Source organism: Tetrao urogallus (genome assembly GCF_951394365.1).
Source record: "Tetrao urogallus genome assembly, chromosome: 2".
NCBI lineage: Eukaryota > Metazoa > Chordata > Aves > Galliformes > Phasianidae > Tetrao > Tetrao urogallus.
In genome coordinates, this window is record NC_136814.1 from 82,599,612 (window position 1) to 82,622,954 (window position 23,343).

A 23,343-nucleotide genomic window follows, 5' to 3' on the forward strand; every position below is an offset into this window, starting at 1 on the left:
GATAAAGTGTTTCCGAGTATGAGATTAATTTTGCTGGGACTTTTCTTGATCTTGACCTATAAATTGCTTCCAGATCAGCTTTCTGATATTTAATTCTGAACCTTCTTGGTTTTGCTTATACGTACATCTAATTTGCAACCTCTGGATCACTGTCAAAATGTTGAACTTCCTGTTACAGTAATTGTTACTCCCTCTTGTTACCATTTCTTCCACATCTGTGTTTTATAAAATCTAAGCCAGTGAAGCACTTAAGATCCAAGTGATGAAATAATATCTCACCAATACCATGACCCTGTACAAAATCCTGCATTTATGCTATTTCAATTATGCATTTGGATAGTTCAGTGAATTTTCCCTTCAATACAGAGAGCAGCTATAAATTTTCTCAAAGAAGCTGGAAAGGAATCAGAAAAACTTTGTTTCACAGAACAAAATGGTTAAGTTTGCTCAGAACTCCGTAAAGAGAAAATATCATGAACCTGATATGTTGTCTGCCTCATGTTTGGGCCAGTATCTCTATTTCAATATTCATCTCATGATTCGTTTCCATACTGTCTGAGTCACTGCTCTCTGACAATGATATCAAGGTGAGACTAATGACGTGAAGAGAACAGGTTATCTAAATGAAGCCTTTTACATATAGACTTCAATTTATCTGTTTTCAAATATCCTAATTTCTTTAGCCTAAATATTTTTTATCTTAATGGAACTTTACAGATCTATGGTTGAGAAGTGATCTTTCAGTGACCAGATAAGGATTTCTTCACTAATAGAAGAGATAAAGAATATTTTACAAAATGCTGAGAAAACGAATACATGGTTAGATTATGTGCAAAGCTCTGGTGAAATTAAAAAAGGGTACTGACTAGGTCATTAACCATAATGAGATTTTATAGGAAATTGGAGGAGTGTACATTATCTGCAGTCCAGTTGTTTCTCAGCAAAGATGAAGAAAAACAAACCTTCACACAGGAAACCGTATCTTCTTACTCTTTTGCTCTCATAATAGCAAAAGCATATCTGTTACAATTAAAAGAAGATATCAGAATTGCCAGGAGAAAGAGCTGACTGTTCTTTTAATTTTATAATGACTGCAGGTAAAGTTTGATCCTTCATCCTAGATTTAAATGTCATTTGGGAGAGATTTACATGTTCTGTACTATTTGTTCAAAAGTTCTTCAGGGAGTTGTCATTAAAAAAGCAACCAAGTATCACAAGTGATAAAGCAAGAGAGAGACAAGGCATCATACTTTTCTTGACTACAAAAAAGAAGGGTTGTATTCTGAAATCTACTTATCCTAGTGAAAGTATGCCTCGTTTTTATTTTTTGTCTTATAGAAACTGATCTTAGGCCTCCCATATTTCTATGCCTAACTTGAGGGACAGAAATACTATCCATAGTAACTATTTAATCCAACAGGCTCATGTCCATGGGATGCATCTCATGGTCTTGAGGGACATGTTCAGACCTATTTTGGGGCCTTCCTGTGTGAACATGGAAAGTATTGTGACTAGATTTTTCCTGATGACTGGAAAAAAGTATCTTCAAAAAGAACAAAGAGGTGGATCTTTGGAGGAATGAGGCAGTCAACCTCCTTGTGATTCCTTGGAATATTATGGAGAAAGTCCTCAAAGCCAGTTCAGGACACATGAAGGCCAAGGTGAATTGGAACAACCAGCATAAGTTTAGCCAGAGCAAATTATGCCATACCAATGGTTAAGAAGTGTGTGATAGATGAGTGGACATTGAGGTAGACTGTGAACCGGCTGACCTGCAGAGCTCAGAAGGTTGCAATCAGCATTGCAGAGTCTTGTTGGAGATCTGCAGCTATCACTGGTGCTGGATCTGGTCTTGTTCAACAACTTCATCAGTGATCTGGTGAAAGGATAGTGTGCATGCTCAGCAAGTTTGCTGACGTTACAAAATTGGAAAGATTGGCTGACATGCCAGAAGGTGGTGCTAACATTCAGAGAGACCGGGAGAGGCTAGAGACATGGAGAGGGAGGAACCCTATGAAGTTCAACAAGAACAAGTATAGGATCTTGCACCTGGGGAGGAATAACCACATGCATCAGTACAGGTTAGGGGATGACATCCTGGAGAGGAGCTCTGTGGAGAAGGACCCGAGTGTTCTGATAGACAACAGGTTAGTCAAGAGCCAGCAGAGTGTTCCTTTTGTCAAGAAGGCCAGTGGTATCCTGGGGTACGTTAAAAAGAACATGGCCAGCAGATCAAGGGAGGTGATCCTTCCCTCTATTGTTTCCAGTTCTGGTCTCCTCAGTTTGAAAAGAGAGGGATCTCCTAAAAGGAGTCCAGCGGAGGCCAACAAAGATGATAAAGGACCTGAAGCCTCTCCGTATAAGGAAAGGCTGAGTAACCTGGATCTGTTCAACCAGAAGAGTAGACTGAGAAGGGATCTTATCAATGCTTAGGACTATGTAAAAGACAGGAGTCAAGTGGATTGGGCTAGGCTCTTTGCAGCGCCAAGATAGAAAAAGAGGAGAACAAAAGAAATTCCGTATGAACATGGGAAAAAACTTCTTTACTGTGAGTGTGACAGAGCAGTGAAACAAGTTTCCCAGAGGGGTTGTGGAGTTTCTGTCTCTGGAGATATTTAAAACCCACCTGAATGGTTTCCTGTACAACTTACTTTACGGAACCTGATTACTCAGGGGAGTTAGACTAGATGATCTGTTGAGGTCCCTTCAAACGCCTATGATTCTGCGATTCTTACAGAGAATTTTCCATTTTGTCTGTTGTTGCTTGAGTAGTTGTTTCCACAGGAATTTGGTCTTGTAATATCAGGTAAGCATGAATTTCAGACAATTTTACATTGATATGCATGTTCTCTTGTATTGACTATTTACTTTCTAACCGACTGATGGATTTTAGGTACAACCCCAAACTGAGGTTCCATTTTCACATCGTCACAGAATGGTTGAGGTTGGGCATCTCTGCAGATAACCTAGTCCAACCACCCTACTTACAGCAAGGTCAGCAACCTCAGGGTGCTCAGGGTACTCAAAATCCAGTTGAATTTTGAATATCTCCAAGGATGGAAATTCCATAACCCCTCTGGGCAGCATAATTTAGAATTCAATCATCTTCTCCAAGTAAACAAATTCATTAAAAAAACCACCCCACCACCCCCCAGAAAATCAAAAACATCCAAAAACAGCAACTGCAGTGGTCCTGCCAGAGGCTACAAAGGAGGAGAATTTGACTCCCTCACTTTTATAACCTTGCATCAGGTACTAACACACACACTGATGAAATCTCCTATGAGCTTTCTCTTTGTAATAAACTGTCCAGCTCTTTCAGCTCACCCTCATATATCAGGCACTCCAGGCCTTAGTCACCTCTATGTCGGATCAGTGGACTTCCTCTCTGTATCTCTTTTGTACTGGGCAACTCAAAACAGAACCTAGCACTCCAGATGTGCCACACCAGCACTGAATAGAGAGAGGAAGAACCACCTCTCTCCAAATGCTTTTTCTAGTGCAGCTGAATTGGGACGTTTGATTAACTAACATTTAGTTAATTTATTTAAATGTATCTTACTAATTGGTGACGAAACCCATAAACATTTTTCTTCAAAACTGCAATGAGGACTCTGAAAGGTGGCCATTAATATGTTTACAATCAGCTGTATTTTCTTCCCAAGGCGCTCCTTTAAAAAGTTTCTAAGGGATGTATCCTTGCCAAAAGAGAAATTACACAGCTTGCACTATCTCAGAGAACTTTTCATTATATTTTAAATTCATGGTGGATACTTTACCATGCATTGTAAAAGAACCACATATGGCTTTCAGGTTTAACTTCAATGTTTAGTACGATGATCTGACAAAATTTTTATTTCTCCATCTGGCTTTTTATTGACATGCTGCTGGACAGATACATTTACCTCCAATAGCTGTGATAGTGGTCACATTGGTTGTAATGACATGTCTTCCTTGCTGAATGTAGGGATGTTATCAGCTACAGTTTAAAGGAGATGTTTTGAATTGGACATTGTGTACATAAATTTCAAATTGATAGCTTCAATCCTGCCACATACAGCATTTTTTTCTTACACAATAACATTTCTTTATCCTTCACATATCACTTTTATTCTATCACTTGGGAGTTCCTTACTGACCCATTTAAGATTGAAAATTGAAGTAACATCATACTTGTACAATGTATTTACAAAAAAACCCTGAAATGTTACCCTTCTTCTCTGCCTACAACCAATAATGGGATGCATTCTATGTTTTGTGAAATCTATATTGATGGATTACAGATTTTTCTTATTTTGCTTTTATTTTTAGTTTTTGAAAGAGAGTAGAAAAAAGGAAACACTGAGCCAAATCTTGTCACTGTTTTACTGACAGCATGAATTTGTCTTGCTGCCCCAGAGGTTAATAAGGAAAAAAATTCTTATCAAACATCAAAGAAAATGCAGAATTATCACAACAGCAAGCAATATTCTTTCATTCTCTACTAATAAACTGTGTACATTGCTACAAGAAACAAATGTACCCACCTGAATGGATAAATCCATAAATAAAAGCAGACTTTTTTTAGCTAAAGAGGAAACTGAAAAATATTATTTTTGTGGCAATAGCCAAATAGTGTTAGTATTAACTATTTTTACTAGAATCCACAATGGTTTTAGTGGTCTTATGGCACTATCATTTATCATATTATGGAGACTTGTAATGGTAAGCATACCCTAATTGAATAACTCAGTTTTAAGAGAAGAGGTATACAAAACACTGCCAAAACCTATTTTCAGTTTTATTTCATAGCTAGAAAGGTAGCAGAAATTTTTAGGGCCCAATAAAAGGCTCAGGCCCTTTGAGGAGGCCTTAGAGAGAATATATTTCCCAAATCCAAAATGCTGTTGCTGAAAAATCATTCAGTTCCTGCTTACCAATGAATGGAATTTCATAAGATTAGTATAAACCTTCCAGATTTCCCAAATGTCACAGTTGCAATTTTGTACCTTCCTGAATAACCACTATCCTGCATTTGGAAAATGACAGGTTTCTTCTGGAAGCGCTGTAAAAGAAATGAATGTCCAAAGATCAAGGATATACATAGGCTACTCCAAAAGTAATGCCTCCCATTTATTTCCATGGAAACAACAACAGCTACAAAAGTTCAGTAACATTATGTAATGGAGCAAATTCTCAGCTACAAAACACTATTTTTCAGCATAGACATCAGCATTAGCTATGCAGGAGCCTGCATGCTGTGTTCATAAAAATCTGTATCGGTGGAGGTGACCCACTGTTTCACAGCTTTTATGAAGGTGTCATTGCTACGAAAATGTTACTGTCTTTTATTGGAGAAAATAGCTAGAAGTTGGAAGGCTCCAAATCTGAACAGTGCAGTGGATGTGGTAGTACAGTCCAGCCAACACAAGTAGTGTATCCACGGTCTTCAAACCAGTATGGGGTTTGATGTTATTGTGTTTAAAAGAGAAAGGTTATCTTCTTTCTGGGCTGACTCTGGAAGCCTTCAGCTTAATCAGTGTGGCAATATAGCAGTCAGAGTGATGGTTTGTCCAAGTTCTAGGAAATCTAGAAGGATCACCCCATTTCTATCCCAACAGCGCACATCAGAATACATCATTTTACCCACTGAGGGCTGCGTCTTAAACTTTTTCTTCTGTGGGGAGTTCACATGTCACCATTCCATGGACTACTGTTTTGACTCCAGCTTGTAATGCTGACAACTGATCTCATCACCAGTAATGATGCTGTTTCGTCCCATTCTGTGGGTTTCGAGGGATGTGAATATTTTTCTATCTCCCGAGTCACACCTCTCCCAGTCAGCAAGGCGTTGCTATTGTGATGAAGTCATTCAAGACTCAGAGGAATAATACAAATCAATATGCTGAGAGTTTTCTTAACAGCTACTAATACTTGGAGGTAAAACTGGCTACTTTGCTAATTACGATTAATAAGTGTTACTACAGGTAAGACAATATTAGGCAACAGCTACTACAAAAAGTAAAAGAATAAAAGATAAAAAAATAAAACCTGGGGAAAGACAGACAGATACATAAACACAGCAAAACAAAATAGTTCACCACTCCTTGACCCACTGGTGTCTTCGTGTCAGGTGCTGATCTCCAGTAGTGGTGGGTCATAAAAGGTTGTGTTGGTCAATTGATGACTAATGACAACAGTACAAACTCTTATAGGCCAAAATGGTCGAGCCAGCTCTTTTGAAGTGACAGATTCTGACTTCGAGGATCTCAGCAGGAACTCCTTTGCTCCCTCTTCCAGGCCATGGAAATTCAAATTAGCAGATAAGGGGAAGCAGCGAGACCCCAGCCAGTATCTTGCCTTCACATGATACAATGGTATCATCTCTCAGTTTCCTGTATCAAGCTGGAACCATTTGCTGCAGGGCCAAGCCTTCAGCCAATAAGCACTCCCGGGCCCTCCCATTCAAAGGCAAACAACTCTTTTAAAGAGATGCTTTCAAATGTAAAATTGTCCACAAAGTGATGTTGATTGCCCGATGTTGATTTGAGACATTTCTTATCTGCCTCAGACAGATGTGATCCAGGTAACTGTCACTTTCAGCCTGGTATTGATTCAATAGGTCCTGATAAACTCGCATGCGGTGTTCTTTCAGTTCTTGTGTAAGCATTTGCTTGACACACCTGGTGCAAATTTTGCAGTATTCCAACACTGCCACCATCTCTTGCCAGGCAAGTTGTTTGTTTTTCATGCCAAACTGCTCCCCTAGAGCCTCTTCAAAGGGGCCGACCTCCTCCCTAGCACCTTTACCTTGGATCAGGTGGATAAATGCTGGGGAGTCCCAAACAGCCCGATTAAGAGGTAACTCACTCTGAAACCTGAGTTTTTGCATTTGCAATGAATCATCTTAATTTTCCATTAAGATGGAAATAGGCTTTAAAAGATCTGACTTGTTTTACTGTCTTGAAAAGCCTAATAAACCTTCTTTTTGATTCACGGATTTTATTTCCCTTCCGATTTCTCATTTTATAAATGCTCTATTAATTTAACTTGATTTCAGTTTGCTGACATTTTGCTATCAGGAGTTACTCTGAACTCTAAATAATGACATTTTTCCTTCCTTCCTTCCTTCCTTCCTTCCTTCCTTCCTTCCTTCCTTCCTTCCTTCCTTTTCTTTTTTTTTGTTTGTTTGTTTTCTTTTTTGTTTTCTTTTTTGTTTTGTTTTGTTTTGTTTTGAAGACCTAACGCTTCATATACGTAAAATAAGCTAGGACTTCACTTTGCTTTTACTTTTTTACCTTGAATGCAAATGAAGTCTCTGAGATCTTTTCCTTGACAATCGTGATATTTAACATTGTTATCGCACCAAGAAATAAACAATTGTTTAAGGAAATGGGTGAGAGTTGTTCTCAGTGCTACAGTGCTGAGTCAGTCATGCAGAACTAATTTCCTGGCTGTCTCTGAATGCACATAAAGCTGCTCTGTAGCTACTGCTGCTGACAATGAACTAGTGACTGGAAAAAGGAATCTTAAACACAGTCACATCTCTTGACTGTTAAAATCCTTTACACAAAGCATGCTGATCTAATGTACCATAGTAAGCAGTATCATTTGTGTGTGTGTGAGTAAAAGAAATTTTAATACCTGAAGCAGTTGCTAAGAAACTGAATGCTTCAAAAATATTTCTTTCCCGTTAATAACTTTTTTTTTTTTCCTTCTTTTTTTCTGTTAATGAATACACTTAGATTCGAAATGCTGGGCTGGATATTGCATAATAGGAAAGATATCTTAACAATAGAAGATTGTCACAGATAACTACGGATGCCTCATTCACATGGGAAATATATTTATTGTAAGTCTCTTAATCAGAAAATCTGTATTTGAATAAAACTGTCAAACGTTTTAGAACCAGGATACAAATGGCAGTAAGCTGCTGTTGTAAAAAGAGACTTCCTTGTTTGGTTGGTTGTTTATGTTTTTTTTTTTTCCACATCAAATGATGCAGGGAAAAAAAAAAAAAAAAAAAAAAAAAAAAAAAGAGAACTGATACCTATACTTACTATGTAACATTTAAAGCAAGTTAACATATACCTTTGCTTTCAAAAATAAAGACAATTTTATAAAGAGTTGTCTTGGCATAAAAAGATCCTCAGAACAAAAAAATCCAAACAGTCCACCAAAAGTAAGAGAACAAGCAAATGCATTCAGGTACATAGTTTAACTAAGACTGCAGGAACACAGAAGATGCCAACAAACAGCAAGATTGTTTCTAGCTTAATGCAGATGTAATGTTATTCTTCAGATAAACGTTAATGGCTTGGAGAAGACGAAAGTGGGAGGAAAGTGCACTAAAATCTAAGTTTGCAGTGTTACAGCCCACACAGGGATGTAAATGAAGACTTGGACACAGGATCTGCTCAGTGAAGCAGAAGGTTTTACTGCCCTCTAGTAAAATGCACTTACAGAACTGTCTTTTAAAATGTATGCATGCTGAGTAAACCTATTCAGTTATTGTTACTGAAAATGCGATTAGTCCTGGTTTGTCATCTCATTGTTTCTGCAGTCAAAGCATAAAACATTTACGTTCAGTGCAGAATGACTTATTTTTGAAGTAAGAAAAACAGTGCTAATGAAGCACAAAAGCAAGGTCTCTGCGGCTGCATCTGCATGAGCAAACCTGATGCCAAATTTTCAGCACTGTTATTAGCAAGATTCTAAGTCGTAGCACTCTGGAAAAGAACGGAGTTTTCATAACACAGAGCGAAAATTCCCGAGTCCTGACTACAGGGGAACTTACCCTGTTGCTAGCATTGTACCAGCTCTAAATTAGCAGCTCAAGAGTGAGCACATGATTTGTGTCCTTTAAATCCTGGCAGCGGCAACTCTGAGAATAAAATGGCAGCTGAACTCTTTCTGTGATCCTTAGATAGCTCTGTAGAGAACCGGAAGATAGTTGCAGGGAAGTTGTAGGCATTTAAAGGTGTAACACAGGAAAGGAAAAAAAAAATCACAGTTTTATTGCTACACACATAACTGTATCATGCTGTTCTGTACCCCCGGATTCTAATTAATAAGGACAACATGAAAGAATGCATGAGACTGTCATCTTAAAAAGCCTGACACTGATGGTGGTTGTTGTAACTGTACTCTGTGACTCATTAGGCAGACTCATCTGCTTCTCAAATGGCAGCAGGAAAAGTGTCTGGGAAAGGGCTAACAGCAGCATTGGAAGACCTAGAATTTTCCTCCCCATGTTGTTAATTTAATTTAATTTATTTTTTATTTTTATTATTTATTTATATTCCATATGCAAGTATTGAAACTACCAGGTTTTTCAGGAGTCATGTGCCCCTTCTGGGCAAATTATATTTGCAATTCTCCACATCAATCACTGAAAGATAAAAATATTCTGTCAATTCCATCACTGGTTTTGTGTAAAGGAATGCTTCATAAATGTCCAAATGCTTGGGGAAAATTAGGTTAGAAATGGAGGAGCATATTTAAAGTAAATGTAACTTAACATAAGAAAAATAAGACTTTTTCTTAGGAAGTCTGAAAAAGCTTATATTCATTTATAGTAAATATCTCAGTAGAGAGTAGTGTAGCTCATTTCTTCTTCTACCTCTTACATTCCTCTGTGAGGTACAGAGAGGGCAGGGACAATACTTTGACCAAGGGTCACCACTGAGGAGAGACTTCCTGAGATGTCACTCTGTTCTTGTATATTCCTTCAAGACTAATGCATAACATGAATCTAAAAACTAGATCCCTTCTTTTTCACTGGTGGTGATTTGGTATCACAGAACCACATTTTGTTTCCTGACATACTTATTTTCTCCTGAGAGCTGTGTGGGAAATGAGGCTCTCAAGTGCTCCAGTACCTTGTTTGAAGTAGTAACAGATGCAAAAAGAACAGCACTGTGGGAAAGTATTTCAGTATTTATTATTACATGATAACTCAGATCATTTTCAAGTCTGAATTCGTGGATTCTTAGAAAAAGAGGTCAGGAAATAATATAGGAGACCAACTAACAAAAATTGCATATTGAAAACAGAATCATCTATACCTGTTGACAAATGCTGATGCTTACTAATCTGCCCTTGAAAGCCTCAAGTAAAGCTGCTCCAGCTACTCCAAGGTCTTTTTCTTCTTCATTCCTGGATCTCTGATGAATCTTTCCTATTTACTGTTTTCCTGTTTGCTAGCTCCTTGTTGTTTTTGTTTTGTTTTGTTTTTTGTTTGTTTTAAGTCCTTGGCTGAATCCAGCTCCCTTAAAGACTATTTCGCATTTAAATCTTATAATGTTTTACATGCTAAAAGAAGATGAGGAAAAAGTTATTGCTTGAGAATCCTGGGAAAAATAAGCCAGCTTTTCTAGACATCATAATTTTAATTAAGATATATTTCCCTTTTTAAATTTCAATTATTGTAGCCTGATTTTCTTAAATAAGACAGTACAAGTTATTGATTTTAATTTGACAATTACTAATTTATTATGCATGTTTACACTGACTTGTGCTTGGTACAGATAATACCCAGTTTTATTTGACATTCCACAGTAAGTTTGGTATCATTTTTGGATGGAGTTCTGTATTCCTCTCCGTTTTACCTCCAATATAAATTCTTGCAAGTAAATAACAAAAAATGGAATTAAATCCAGAGGAATTCCAGGAATTTGTTCTATCTCACACTATTCTGTAGCTACAATCTGGTCCACATATTTCTTGCGCTTGGAGATCACTGATTTTCTTAGCCCTCACCAGATCAAATTTTGTGACAAGATCATAATTACATCTGAATAGCATGTTTTTCTATTCATGTATTATAAAGAAAATAACATTTTCCTGTTCTGAGTCAGATGAAATGACAACCTTCAGAATAACTTTTAGGAAAATAAAAGTGCAAGGACAGTTTCCTCCCCTGATAGTTGCTGCAAAATCCAGTTTTCTCCTGTTCATTAAGTATTTGATTCACAATATTATCTCAAGAACAGTATCCTCCAAGGACTTTTAATGAAGAAGGCATTTCTGTGTAAAGGGGGAAACACATATTCACATCTCTGCTATGCCTGATTTAGACCAAAACAATATTTGGCCTTTGTTTTCTTGTTTGCAAAACAACAAATAAAAAGAACTGTAGAGTTCTTGTGCTGCAGAACTCTAGATGTGAAATTTCTGAATTTCTATATATATTTTATATATGAATAATAGAGGTAAACAAACTGAAAAAAACGGAAAAACACTGGACTAGTGGTTGGACCAAGTCACTCTATCTTAGCCATAGCGCTCATGCTGCTTTTAAACTTGCATGTATTTGGGGTGAAATTGGTTCACTTCATAGGAAGGATTATGTATTCGCTGTAAGAGCAGGAGCAAAGGTTGGCACTGTCCTGGTCTTTTAGGTATTGAACTCTTTTGACAAATCTGAACAGCTTTATCAGATGCTTGCCTACAGCTTAGATGGAACAAAACAAAGACAAAAACAAACAAACAAACAAACAAACAAAAAACACCCACCACAGAACAGAAATAAAAACAAACAAAACCAAAAACAAAACCTAAATGCTTTATAATAACAAATAGAAATCTGATAAAAGACAGGAGAATTACGAGAATGATTAAAATTAAATCACTTTCAGGAAAGTGGTGAGATTAAGCTTCCTGTGTATTTATGAATCTTTAAAGAACACTTGGATGAAATCAGCATCACCAATTCACTCTCCTCATTCTTCCCCATACTGTGAAGTCTTTCTGAATCAGTAGCAAAAATAGGGATGATTGAATCAGTACAGCTGTGAACATTACAAGATGCACACTCCAACAAACACAAAAAGTGTGAGTGCCTGGTGAGCATTAGGAAATCTGTCACTATGAACAGTTGATGGTGACAAGTTTAAACAGATTGAGGAATTCCAGTGTTAACTTATTTCCAATGAGATATTTTCAGAGTTGTCTTTTTTTTTTTTTTTTAACAGAAGATTAGATGCATGAAAAATGAGCTAATTAAAATTCCGTTTAAGCAAATGAAAGAGAAAAAAAGAATCTTAAAAGTGGAAACAAGAATATTTGTGTACTGATCACTTTCTTTCTGCCTGGAATATTCAAGAGCACATTTATACTGTGAGTGCCAGACGACTAACCCGGCATTACAGTCTGTTATGGGGGGATGAAAGTGCCTCAGCTAAAAAAGGGTGTTCAGTTATCTACTGACAACTTGAAAAAAAGGGAAAAATCTTTATTGAGAAGTTTATCTTTGTAACCAAAACCTTCATAAATTCCTATGTGTGACTGATTCCATCCTGAGAGAGTACAAAGCATGCAGGGAGAGCCTTCCAAACAGTTCTAGGAGCACCTAGCACATTTACTGACAGCAAAGTGGCAAGTATGGGGGAGCAGTGATTAAGAAAATTAGAAGCAGTCTAAATTCATGGCAATCTTAGGTCTTTTGTGCATTACTTAAAATTGTTTAATTAATGAAGAACAAACTGGACCAATGTGACTATCTTGAGATACCTATTACCATTCATGGCCCTCTCAATGGGAAGATGGACAATATGGAAGGAAGAATTCAAATTATGTCTTTATCCAGACTAACAGTAAGCTGCAGAGAGCTTGGGAAATTGTTTTCTCTTGCCTTTGTAGGCTTAGTCTCCTCTGCAAGGCATTTAAATACTTAGTATCCTTTCAGCATATTAAGTCCTGCTCATTTAGCCATCAAATGGTTTTGTTGATTTTAGTCTTTAACCTTTAGTCTCAATGATAAAAATAGAATACCAGGGATATCTTTGTAATTTCTGTGAACATAATAAAGATAAAATGGCAGAAAGTAAATTTCTTTCTTCCTACCGCTTAATATATTCCTATATAAACCTTTTTTAAATGATCTGTGCACTTTAATATTTCCACTTTGTTACTTGTGCTGCATGTTAGATGGAAAAGCTAAATTTAAAATTAGTCATCCTAATGTGCAAAGCACTGGAAAAAGATGGATGTTTTGAACATAACAGGCTTTACATTAAACTCCAGCACAGATTAGATGAATTGTGGAATTATGCCTAATACTCTTAAGCGGTTTTAGTGATCAAACACTTAGTAGACCCATGCTGACACTAGGTCTAACACATCTAAGGTATATATAATAGAAAACCAGCGCCTTACAGACCTGTGGTTATACTGGTTTATATTCAAACCTTTAAATGTAAAAATGTTGACAAAATACATATCTTTAGCATGGTCAGCAGTGTTTCCTGTAGCACTGCTGGAGAGTTCTGAGACACTGTTCTGCACCTGTGTAGCCCACATACCACACAGTATATGTTTCTACTGCTATACTGTGTAGTGCTCTTGCACTGCATGTAGACTGGATTGCCACTTGAGAGTAATAGCTTATTGTTGATGTAATAAAAATATTATTTCTGCCTTCACCATGGGATTTTGACATGAAATCTGCTGTGACAAAATATGAATATAAATACATTTGTAATATATTTTTGGCAGATTTTTAAGAATACATTTTTTGGACCACTGATTTGCTAGTGTTCCCTTATCGATGTTTTTTTTTTTCCATCTGTAGTATGGATTTAATCTTAGAGCTTTAGAAGTTAGTCCTATCTAAGATATTCCCCTAGACTGTTTCAAAATATACAGAGAGATATCTTAAGTCTCTGGTGTCTACAACAGACTTAACTCCTGTCTGAAAGCTCCTGTCCTGTTCACTGCCTATAGGGGAAAGCCTATGTAACAAACCAGACCAATCTCATTTACAGTGCTGCTGGACTTCAGACACCTCAAGTTGGGAAGTGTTCTTCACCTGAGGACTGAGAGATTTGGCTGAATATGAAATCACTGGGAATAGTTCAATAAGTTTAAGTACAGCGAGTCATCAGAAAGATGAAGTTTGAGTTGCTTTGAATGAGTGCAAATTTTCAAAGATATGGATGGAATCATACAGCCATTTTTACAAGCAGTCTATGAATTTGTCTACTTTAGAAATTTCTGAAGAGTTTCATTGCATTCAAGAGCCTATTTAGGTAAAGTAGAAAAAAATAAAGGGCTAAACAGCAGAGATTTTTTTCCTTGAAAATGAGGCTGTATGAAATAGGTGTCAAGTAGGAGACAGATAGCTAATTTGTTGTGGACTGGGAGAACAAAGTCCACAAAGTACTCACCAATGCAGAGGAACTCATTAAACAGATTAAGATTGGAGGTACTCTGGGTTGTAGTGACCATACGGTGATAGAGTTTGTGTTCTTACAGAAGACAGGCCCGGCAAAAAGCAACTTCAGGTGAGTGAACTTCAGGCTTATTTATTTCCAGCCCAACTCCCTCAGCCTGTCTTTGCAGGGGAGGTGCTCCAGTCTCCTGATCATCTTTGTGGCTCTCCTCTGGACCCTCTCCAGCAGCTCCCTTTCTTTCTTGTACTGGGGGCTCCAGACCTGGACACAGTACTTCAGTCAGTGGAAGCAGACACACGTGACTTGGAATGAATACAAGGATGCCATCTTGACATGCAGTGATGGGATCAGGAAAGCAAAGGCACGGACAGAACTACATTGTGCGAGTGATGTGAAAAATAAAGAGAAGGAATTCTGCAGGTATGCTGTTCAGAAGAGACAGGCTAAAGAGAATGTACCACCTCTGATAAAGGAGGAGAAGGGAACAGACAACAGACATGGAGAAGCCTAATGATAGGATGAAGGGGAACAGTTTTAAGCTAAAAGAGAAGAAATTTAGATTAGATGTTAAGGGGGACATTTTTCAGTGAGAGTGTGGTGAGACATTGGAATAGGCTGTGTGGGAATCAAATGTTGTTTCTGCATTAGAACAAGAATTTTTATTTTGTGGTCTCTGCTGCCATAGTTCTATCAGGGGTTCTGATAGTTTTTACCACTTATCCTCTAGATGAACCTTCCCCAGGAATGCATGCTCAATACATAGGTGAAGTAATTTATAATAACAGAGGCTGGGTAGATGGAGTAGGTTTACAGGCACAGACTGCAGCTCTTGTCTACCAGGCTTACTAATATTTGGTGCTGGACAGACAAGACCTGAGTAATAGAGAATTTGAGAAGTTAAATAATTAACGACATACGTATATAAGCTAGCAACAACTTATGTATAGCCAGAATGAAAATATATGTTAGACACATTGCAAGAATATGCTGCAAAAATTAAAAGGACAAGTTGTGACATGCCTTAGGGAATGCCCAAAGAAGGTACTGAGGTCAAGGCCTGCCACCCCCCCCCCCCCCCCCCCTCTGTACTCTTTGTCTAACAAAGACTTCAAAGATACTGGAACTGGATGATCTTTGAGGTCCCTTCCAACCCAAGCCATTCTATGATTTTGTGATTCCATGAATATATTGAGGCCTCAGCTCCACACAAGACTACAGCAGTGTAATTGGTTGTACGAGTTAATAGAGGTTTAGTTAACAACCTCAATCTGTCTGGATGAAACCAGTTTTAAAATTGAAAATGTCTATTCATTAAATAATACTTGCTTAACTAAGATAAAAAGTGAAGACAGTCTAGCACAAATTGATGGCACATATGACAGTTTGAGACTAATGTAAAACTAGTTCCTTAGCAGCGCAAAGTTTTCTTGATAAATTTCATAAATTGTTCAATCAAAAAAGACTGTGTTTAGAAATATTTCCATGTTTTCATGATTTAAAGCTTATCATTCTTTATTAGTTCTGTATTCACCTAGAGTATTGTAAATCCTGATCATTCAGACTGTGTAAACCAAGGTAAATGTGCCTTTAACATTTGAATTAAGAAACTGGAACATCTGAACCAAACTTCTAGCAGAAAACCTTGCCAGTTACTGAACTGATCTGTTTTCTCTGTGAGCTGATGCAATAACAGATTATAAATATACATCACTGGAATGCATTTTAAAGCATGCTATTTAAACAGCTTTACATCCTGTAAACATATATATAATTTTCTTGCAATAGTGCTTCATTAGGCACTCCTAAAAAAAAAAAAAAATTATAATACAGTATTTATTACTTCATTTAGGAGCTTGAAATTTGGTCTGTCTGCCATCCTAAATATTGATAAAAGTGAGTATTTACTAGACGACACATTAAATTCTAAAGGCAATTCAATGCCTTTGATCTTAGCAGACCAGTTCCATTCATAGAGATAACAATTGCAATGGGGAATCAGAGTGTGTGCCCCTACTCCACCTTCATACTGTGCAGCAAATTAAGGAAAAGGATTTTGTGATAATGAAGAAAAAGAATTTGGTCTACAGAATATATAATACAGACTGAAGCATCTTGCATTTTGAGTAATACATCACTTACATTGTTTTGTCTGTTGCAGGGGTAGCTCATTTGTATTCCACACCAATCTGCATCATCCAGGAACAGGAAAAGTATTATTTCCTTAGGAGACAGGCAGGGGAGCTCTTCACACTTTGATATCATGTATCATGGAAGTTCTTTAGGAATACTTCAGACAGACAAGACAGCTTTTACTCTTTTTCAGAAAATGTTTCTGATATTTTCTGAGTAGCTTTTCTAATATAAAATGTCAAAAAGGAGAAGTGCTATTTTAGATCTCTGTAAAATAAATGTATGGGTTAAATCTAGCAATTACTATTTCTAGGCTGAATTTTGATCTGGCTGTTTTGAAATTAGATGCCATTAAAAGAGGATATCTAACAAAATCTTAACAAGGATGGTGGTCAATCTCTGTCAAATTTATTGAAAGCAAATACATTTACAAGTTTCATCATAAACTTAGGTCAAGTAATGGAGATTCCCAACTTATTTTCCATAAAACAGTTATTGCATTATGTAGGTAAAATGGCACAGTACACAACAGTTTACTTTCATCAAATTTTCACACAGCAATTAAATAATAAACTAGTACTATTTAAATTTTAATTTATATTATTGTCATCTATTAGCCTAGAATGCTAGCATACATGGAATATTTTGACAGAATGCATATGACAAAAATGGAGAACTCTCTTATTCTAGTCAAAATCCAAACAATAAAACATTCAACTCCTGTTTAAGGTTAAAATGAATTACATACATTTTTAATATTTTATTTTAAAATGATGAAATTAGTATTTTAAAATGTATACTAAAATCAGCACTCTTACACTGGCATTAATACAAGGAAATAATGTTTATAGACAAATGATACTGGACAGCTTCCTGAATCTGTTGCATTTTAATGAGCAGTTATAAATATGAAAAAAATTCCTTAGGCTTGCTAAACATTACTTAAAGGTTAGAATTAGTTTCCTCAGCATATCACAAAGTAATTAACTCTTAAATGCAACTTTGAGTCAAGGTGAACTTTCTGTGTGCCAGGAAATTGAATTTTATTTACCACCTATCTCAAAAATATTTGCCAATTTTTTAAAGACTAATTTTTACTTCAAGGTCTAAGGAAACCATTTTACACTAACCAGTATTTTTTGTGAGTATATTTGGTGCAGAGATAGGAAGATGTGTTTCAGTTTTCTGGCCTAATCAATGTTAACAAATTGAGCAATCAGTTTGTGTTTAGTAAATTCATATATATAGTTTGAGATGGAATTTGTGATTACGTTAACTAGAAAAGGGAACTAAAATTTTGTTCTGCCAAGCAGAGCACATCACATCCTACAGTGTTTTTTATAAATCAAGCAAGAACAAGTACCAAATTCTGTGCGTGCAATGGGACAACTCTGGGTATATGTCTAGACTGGGAGACAGGAAGCTGGGAAGACAGTTTTCCGAGTAGAGGTTGAGGGCTTGGTTATAGTAAGTTGAACAAAGCCAATAATATGCACTGGCAACCAAAGGTGCATCACACCCAGCACTGCAAGCTAGGTGAGGAGTGCGGTTGTCCATTTCTGTGTTCACCTTGAGCATTGTTCGCAGGTTTGGACACCACGATATAAGGACATAAAACTATTAGAGAATGCCCAAAGCCTATTTTCATAGATGTTCAAGGTTCTAGAGGGCAAGATGTAGAAGTGGCTGAGATCCCTGGGTTTGCTAAGCCCAGAGCAGAGGAGCTGGGAGGAAGCCTCATGGCGGCTGCAGCTCCTCACATGGAGCGGAGGGGCAGCGCTGAGCTGTGCTCTGTGTGACAGCGGCAGGGCCCAAGGGAACGGCATGGAGCTGCGTCAGGGGAGGGGCAGCGGGGGGTCAGGGAAAAGTTCTGCACCAGAGAGTGGCGGGCATAGAACAGGCTGCACAGGGCAGTGGGCACGGCCCCAAGCTGCCAGAGTTCAAGAAGTGTTTGGACAGCGCTCTCAGATATAGGGTTTGATTTTGGGTGGTGCTGTGTGGGGGGCTAGGGGTTGGACTCAGTGATCCTTGTGGGTCTCTTCCACATTCTATATTCCGCGATTCTATAACTATAGTTCATCTATATGGCACTGGTTTCGTCTATACTGAATGCTACAGTTAATCATAAATTTACTTTTAAGTCTAGAACTGCTGATTTTGTGAAATAAAAACATCATAGATCATCTCCAAATAGGTCATACCTGAAGTCAAGCGCTATGTGGAATATCCAAATGCAAGGTAGTGGTGCTTACTGGCCCTTTCCTGCCGTGTGTGGAATTTATACATGTGCTTAAAGATGTTCAGATGCAGTATACCCAGAAAGATTATACAGTTTCTCAGCCCACCATTTCTGTCCTTCTGCAAAGTTTTATTCCCGTCTCTTTTGCTTGTGATTAGAGCAAGTCAGGAAGGTGAATGAAGGCCCATTACATAACAGAACTCCGAGGAGCACAGTGTGTACAGCTGTGGGATTGTGCCAAAGTAATAGGTGGTAAAGTGTAGATTTCTTGTCTTAAATTGAAGATGACCTTCAGATTAGAGCCCAGGGATAGCTGTGTGCTTTATCACTCAATGAAAGTTGTTTCTGAAAGTTGTAACTGACTGCTTTGTTCTGCTTGACTAAGCAGGACAGCCAGACTAGGGTTGATATTTATGCTCTGCATGTTCATTTCTGGCATAAATTCAGTTTAATGTTTCCAACCTATATACGTTTTGTTTCTTTCTTTTTTTTTTTTTCAATGCTCTTTTAGCATGCTGAATAAGGATTGCACAGACACAACGTTACAAAACTGAAGAATTAGAAATCAACTGACAATTTTATACAGTGTCTATCCAGAATAATTTTGTACTCTTGGATTAAATATCTGAATATTGTATTTTTTCCTAAGTAGTTCTATGTTGGAAATGCTGAAAGAAAGCCACAGTTTTCTGGATTCACGGTACACCACCACAGATCAATATTATCTGTGCTTGAATTTGTCTTATATCCTGACTGACTACACAACAGCAGTTGAAACCTTTCCTACAACTAGATTTAAATACTTATTTCCACTGATCACTCAGATGAATATATCATTTTAAATGTTTAAATTAAGTTTAAATTGTCATGAACTTTCTTTCTTCCCAGGAAAGAGGAATTTTGCAACTTGCCCAAAGTTTCTGGAGGCCCCAAAGAAATATCCGTTCACTCCACAATCAGGTAGTTTGTACACTTGGGATTTATGTATTGTAATAAACATGACCTGGCTATCTAGACATACTGCCCTTTGCAGTTTTAATGGCTACTGGGCAGGGTAACGACAGGGCTAACAAAGTACATAATGGCATGCTCTTTAGCACATTGTGTCCTTTCTGGACATTCCTCTTGGGTTTTGCTGTGTAGGGGATTAAAGGAGAAGAAAACTTATTTCCTTGGCTAAAATTCTGCTTGTTTGCAGTAGAAAAAGTCCAGAAATATATCCCTTCTGTACTGGCAGAACATCGTAATTCTACAGTGAGAAACAAGTGCCAAACCTTGTTTCTGTCCCAAGGGTTTATGAGTAGAAGATCACAAGTTGGTACTAGATAACTGGAAAATGGTGGTGGGAATTCTTAGTAGCAGTTATTACAAAGCCAGAGAAATTTTGAAAGAAACTAATAGTTAGACTTGTTCTTTCAAAATTTTAAAGTAGCAGGGGAAAAAAATACAAACTAGAGGCAAAAAAATCAGACAAGTAAGGAATCAGGATTGAAGCTTGGAGTGGAATGAAATGATATCCAAGAAAGAAACAGATAATGTCATGGTGACTTGTAGTCCCTCTCTGCATCCCCTGCATTCCACTGCTGGAATATTAGCTTCTCATATAGGGGGTCCAGTTTTGATATGCATCAGCTGCATAACCTTGACTCATTTTGTTTAGACAGAGTTGTAAGACTGTCTGTATGGAGATAAGAAGAGTAACAATTGCAGGGAGTAGTAGGGCAACTGATCCGTGTTTGATCAAGGATTCAAGAGAGAAAGAATCAACATCAAAAGACAAAATCTTAAAGAAAAGGTATACATGGACTGCAACTGGAGGCTTGTTTATTCAGGGCCAGTCACTAGATAGCTGACTTGGGGTTGAGCCCTCACAGCTGTCACTGTTGGTAGAGCACAAGAAAGGTGGCAACTACTCACCCCTGAGGACAGCTGTGTCCACCAGCTCTTCCCTCCACACTGATGGCTGTCCAGACAGTGAAGGCTCTTCAGGTGATGTAGCAGAATGTGGGGACAAGAGTGCTTAACCTCATAGTAGCTGTTCTTTTGTAAAATGTGCATTGGCTTATAAATAATTACTTTATACTTTAAAGATGTCCATATTCTGCTTTCAGAGTCATCCTGTGCCAGGCTCAAGATGTATGAACTGACTATAAAAATATTTTATAAAGGTTAAAATGTGATTGTATTATTTAATATTGGGAAACCAATATACTTATTTAAGGAAGTAGCAAGTAGCACAATTGGAAAGGAATCTGATCTTAGAGGAAATGATTTACAGTTGTAGAATTAAAAGGAAATAAAAGAGAAAATAAAGAAAAGGGATTTAATCTAGCAGGAAATACAGTAAATGTCCCTGGCATGGATGCAGAATCTTTTGCTGCAGCCATGCATCTGCATTCTGAAAGCAAAGGGCTTTTTCAGTAAAACTCATGGCCAGCTTCTATACCAAGGAAACTGGTTGTACTCTAACTGGATTGTGCCCTAAATTTGTTGCTTGGCCTGAGCTGGGAAGTGTTTTGCTCTTGTGTCTGACTCCATTGGCTGTGGTGCTTGTTAATCACACAGTCCATTACAATTCACTGTACAGGGAGGAATCTCAAAAACATCATATTGCTGAGTTAAAGGGTGTAAAGTGCAGTCTTTTTTGCTAACCAGATTTGTTGGATTTTTTTGGTAGTGGTGCCAATCCATGATTACTCACAAGTGGTGACTAGAGATTGTGACTGAGAAACCTCAGCTGAGTACAAGAAGGGGAGAACCTCAGAGCTTGTGTTTTAGATGAATATTTAGGCTAGCTTAGCACTGAGCAATACAATGAAGTAAACACCATGGACAATCAAGGCTAAAAATGTTTAATTACTTTACCCTGATTACCCTGCTCCTTTCCAAGTTGGCAAGTAGGAAATGGAAGTTGCCAAACATGTTTTATTTTAAAATCTTTTATTCATTGGCAAAGCTGTATATTGTATTAGATCTCATAAATGTGTTTTCCAATTTTCTTAGATTTTCCATCCTGCACACACCTATATGTGTGCACACATACAGAACTGATTTTTTGCATGGAGAGACTGCTTTTTGGGTTCTGTGGGAGGACATGCCCTGCCAAATTTTTTAGCTCTAGATATAATTTCTTGGAGTAGTGCTTTTTGCTGCAATCAGTGCTAACAACAACAGAAGTATTATCACCAAACATAGCAGCAGAGCCCACTAGAGGACATACTCTGTGCTCATGCAGTAACTCTTGGAAGGAAGAAATCTCCCCACCCAACCCTCAGTCCCCAACATAAAAACAGTAAAAAGCCAGGAATCACCCAGAAAGTGCTCCCAGCATGCTCAAAAAATTGCAACACAGCATGCAAATATCAATAATCCTGAAATACAAACAGTAACAAAGGCATGTATCAGTAGCTCAGTCTCATAAAAATGCTGAGTATGAGAGTGTTATCAGAGCCACAGAACAGCAGTTCCTGGTTCCTTTACCACTGGGAGATTATAGTTATTGCTATAATGGAGGAACACCCCCATATGGCAAGGGAGATACTTATCACTTAAATCCATGCCATTAAATATCCTCACTCTGATGTAGGTGCTAAAATATTTTTCCATAAGCAATTCATCACCCTCCTGTTTTTCTTTCATCTTTCAATAGGGAAGAAGTGAACAATGCATATTAGGCATCCCGTTGTTTTTCAAGAGGGACGGAAGGACAATGGGTATTGGGTCCACCTGCAGTTCCCCATTTGCCAAGGGGAGAGAAGGGCAATGCATGCTAGACTCTCTCCTTATCACCTTGCCCTGGTCTAGGTGTTCTGACAGTCAAGCTACTTGACAAACTTACTCTACCCTGTACTAAGTTATGCCCCAATGATTTGTTGTGAACAATAACCCCTGCAGACATTTTGTGTGAAAGTTTAGCAAAAGTCTATACGTTAGTGTTAGAATTGTTTTACTACAAAAACAATCTACTATTCTACTGCAAAAACACAATCTACTTCTTACAATATTTGGCTCAAAATAAGGTCCTAAAAAAAATATTTGCCAACTTCTAAACATGATTTAAAAATGTACTTCAGTAAAAGAAGTCCAGACTTCGATTGTAAGCACACGCTTTTCCTCTCAGCTGAGAAAGAAAATCAGACATGGAGGTATGAATTTGATCCTAGCTTGAATTTCAGTTTGAAATAATTACATATGCATATATATGTATATACACATGAATGTATGTGGATGCATGTATATAAAATCAATCTCTAATGTTGACGTGTTTTTAATCCTAGTAGTTCCTTTGCATATTCCAACAAATGACCAACAAATGACCAACATATGCTGCAATAAATTCAGTTCTGTATCCAATTTATTTTTCATATATTTTGTGTGCTGAATCCTTGTTATCTTAAAGAGCACATTTCTCTTCATTACCTGTCAGACTGACTGTGCTCTATAGGAGCAGCATTGCTGACAAAGTCCAGGAAGAATGCATTCTGGTGCACTAGATATTCACATATTAACTGCTCTATAACTGTCTTTTCTTAGCTTCTTATCACTCACATATTTTGGTCAGACTCTCCCTTCTCCAGTAGTCTTTGTACAGTGAAGAGAAATATTGGATGATAAAATTTATCATTAACAAATGAAACTAAATAGGAGGATGAGTGATTAAGAATAGAAAATAAAATATTCACATATCCATTAATCTTAATTTTCTTAAACCTTGTACAACATAAGGGTTCCTAGATATATATACGTAGACTAACAGCATGCTTTGCTTTCTATGGATTTTGAAGCAAATTTAGATATTAAAAAAAAACCCTACAAAACCTT